Below are 3734 nucleotides of genomic sequence, written 5' to 3' on the forward strand. Positions count from 1 at the left end.
TATTGAATTGCTTCAAAACAGCAAGTATAGAAAGTCTCCTAAGTGTCAGGCTCTCTGCCATGGAAACAGCTGCCCCTGCTCTCCAGGAGTCTGTGTGTTCCACCCAGCAACGTACAAACCTGCTCCGAGCTGAAGGGGGATCAGACAGTGACGGTAACGCAAATCTTCAGACAATTAACCCAAGTCACTTCCTTTCTTGAACCCAGGACGTGCCAGTCACTTGTTAGCCATGGCGTTATCTTCATCTTCAAATACCTCTCAGGACATTTCACAGAGAGAGTGGAACCCCCCCCCCCCATGGCTCCCTGTTGAGGCATTGTACCGTACCTGCCCCTGGACACTGTCTGGTTTTATACTCCTAGAGCTTTTTCTCTTCAAACCCCTTATCCCAATCTCTGGGCCACCGCCACATTTCAGAGTTTAGAATTTACTCTCATCACCCTCGTATGGCACTTTCCATGTGAATGAGACAAAGCAATGGGGGAAGCTCTGTGGCTAATGAAAACCGGTGTGTTGGGTGAGGCCTGAACTCATAACCCCAGCAGTGCGCCTCCCTCACTAGCCAGTTGTATCCCTGTAGGTGCTTCATACACAAGCCTGGGAAGTAGGCAGTTACCTGTGTCTGTGATTAAGAGAGTTGGTGGCTAATTGAAAGGCTGATGGTTCAAACCCAGGTGAAGATAGAGGTGTTTGGCTTTTTTGTGAAGAGAATCCAGTACATTTTAACAGGCAGGAAAATGCCTCAATTCTGGCCTAGCCTCATTGGGCAAGCATAAGGAGTAATTTCACCAGATGTGTTGGTGGTATAGGGGTGAGCATAGCTGCCTTTTGAGCAGTTGACCTAGGTTCAATTCCCAGCCACCACACTGAGGTGCTGTTTTCTCAGTTGGAAACTAGTTTAATTTCCGTCACATTGTATCAGTTTATCAATGGAATGAGAGAATCAATGTCCTGCAGGTCATTAAACACCCAGTGAAGGAAGAAAGGGGCAGGACTATACAGTGAGCAGGTGGAGTCACCCTGGTATTACAATGTTTGGGTTTTTTTTTCTTTACTTCCCTCTCCCTTTTAGACTCAGAGCATTTAAGGTTAGAAGGGACCAGTGTGATCATCTAGTCTGACCTGCTGCACCTTGCGGGCCAAAAGAGCCCACTCACCCACTCCTGTAATAGACCCGGGAGGGGAGGCAGCTCTGTGCTCTGCCCCTACTCCAGGCAGCGCATGGAGGCCCTCTGCCCCCCTCCCACAATGGGTGTGCAGAGATGTGCCAGCAGCACTAAGGTGGCTCCCTGCCCACTCTGCCTCTGTCCCTCCGTGCCGCTTCCAGAAGTGTCTGGCATTTCCCAGCATCCCCTGGGGTGGGGGGAGTGTCTCCATGTGCTGCCTCTGCCCCGAGAACCAACTCCACAGCTCCCATTGGCCAGGAACTGCAGCCAATGGGAGCTCTGGGGGCCGCGCCTGCAGGTAGCGGCACATGGAGACTCACTGTCCCCGCTGACCTGAGAGCTGCTGTCACAGGGTTGTGTGTACTGGTCACTTCTGGAGTTGCAGTGCCCGGGGTAAGCACCACCCCCTCCTGCACCCCAACCCCCAAGCAGAAAGCCCGCACCCCACACCCAAATTTCCTCCCAGAGCTTTGCTTGTCTTCCTTTCACCCAGAACCATCCTTCCTCTCCTGGGTTGCAAGTAGCCATCCTTGGGAAGCCACGAGGCAGGCACAGGATCCTACCTGCCAGCAGCCAACTGCACCTCCCCAGACTTTGCAGAATGAATGGTGGCGCTCTACTAACCCCACTTAGCCGCACTGAGGGGCTTAGCTTCTGCCCTGCCTTCCTCAGCTCGACTTTCCTCTTTTGCCCCATTCTTGCCTCACTTCCTCCTTTGGCAAGTCACACAAAGGAGGCCAGCAGGAAGAGCTGGTCTCCACCAGCCAGCCTCCCAGGGCAGAGGAGACCAAGCCACAAGGCTCCAAGAGGTGACTGACCCAGATCCTCTAGCTTTCCTCTGCTGATGCCAAGGCTCTTTCTCAGCTCATTTCCCCAGCCTCTGTCCTGCAGGGGTTGGGTTTATCACAGGTAAATGCCAGTGGCAGCAGTAGGAACTTTGCTAGACAGCCAGGGAAGCTGGGAAAACTAAGCAATTTTGTTTCTGCCTGGTTTTGAACCAGGGACCTTTTGCGTGTTAGGCAAACGTGATAACCACTACACTACAGAAACTCTGTCAGAGGACTCTGCCCCTCCCTTCATAAGAGTATAAGAATGGCTATACTGGGTCAGACCAAAGGTCCATCCAGCCCAGTGTCCTGTCTGCCAACAGTGGCCAATGCCAGGTGCCCCAGAGGGCGTGAACCTAACAGGCAATGATCAAGTGATCTCTCTCCTGCCATCCATCTCCATCCTCTGACAAGCAGAGGCTAGGGACACCATTCCTTACCCATCCTGGCTAATAGCCATTCATGACTTAACTTCCATTAATTTATCTAGTTCTCTTTTAAACCCTCTTATAGTCCTAGCCTTCATAACCTCCTCAGGCAAGGAGTTCAACATGTTGACTGTGCACTGTGTGAAGAAGAACTTCCTTTTATTTGTTTAAAACCTGCTGTGCATTAATTTCATTTGGTGGCCCCTAGTTCTTATATTATGGGAACAAGTAAATAATTTTTCCTTATTCACTTTCTCCTCATCATTCATGATTTTATATACCTTTATCATATCCCCCCTTAGTCTCCTCTTTTCAAAAATGTAAAGTCCTAGTCTCTTTAATCTCTCCTCATATGGGACCCATTCCAAACCCTAATCATTTTAGTTGCCCTTCTCTGAACCTTTTCTAGTGCCAGTATATCTTTTTTGAAATGAGGAGACCACATCTATACGCAGTATTCAAGATGTGGGTGTTCCATGGATTTATATAAGGGCAAATATTCTCTGTCTTATTCTCTATTCCCTTTTTAAATGATTCCTAACATCCTGTTTGCTTTTTTGACTGCTGCTGAACACTGCATGGTCGTCTTCAGAGAACTATCCACGACGACTCCAAGATATCTTTCCTGATTAACTGTAACTAAATTAGCCCCCATCATATTGTATGTATAGTTGGGGTTATTTTTCCCAATGTGCATTACTTTACATTTATCCACATTACATCTCATTTGCCATTTTTTTGCTCAATCACTTAGTTTTGTGAGGTCTCTTTGAAAATCTTTCACAGTCTGCTTTGGTCTTAACTATCTTGAGCAGTTTAGTATCATCTGCAAACTTTGCCACCTCACTTTTTACCCCTTTCTCCAGATCATTTATGACTAAGTTGAATAGGATTGGTCCTAGGACTCACCATTGGGGAACACCACTAGTCACCCCTCTCCATTCTGAACACACCGATGGGCGAACCTGGAAAAAGTGATGGCAGCCCTTCGATGGGTCAGCTGGCAGAGCAAAGGACTGGAGCCGGAACTCAGGAAGTCATCCTTATGTTGTCCTTCTGACTCCAGCTTGAAGGAGAGCTTCTTTTTCTTCCCCTTGCTGAGAAAGAGCAGGAGAAGAAAGAAAGATCAGGTGAGTCAACTCTTGCTTGGGAGCCACCCACTGAAAATGTAAAAACAAAAAAGTAAAGCCATAAAAGACTTCAAAGCCCACCAGGCCCAACCTCTCTTCTAATATGGCAGAAAAGCTACACGTCTCCTGTCTAGGTAGGGATATCCTATTGCCCCACAAGAAGTGGAAGGTCATCATGTTCAG

At 48.4% G+C, this 3734-nt stretch overlaps 1 non-coding gene across 1 annotated transcript; it reads right to left on the bottom strand.

Annotated features, from left to right (window-relative positions):
- Positions 1–2143: 2143 nt before the first annotated feature.
- On the bottom strand, positions 2144–2216 carry TRNAV-AAC (transfer RNA valine (anticodon AAC)). The gene has a single exon. It is a non-coding gene; the product is annotated as a tRNA-Val (tRNA).
- Between the last annotated feature and the right edge of the window lie 1518 nt (positions 2217–3734).

This window comes from Gopherus flavomarginatus, chromosome 11 (assembly GCF_025201925.1).
Source record: "Gopherus flavomarginatus isolate rGopFla2 chromosome 11, rGopFla2.mat.asm, whole genome shotgun sequence".
Taxonomy (NCBI): Eukaryota; Metazoa; Chordata; order Testudines; family Testudinidae; genus Gopherus; species Gopherus flavomarginatus.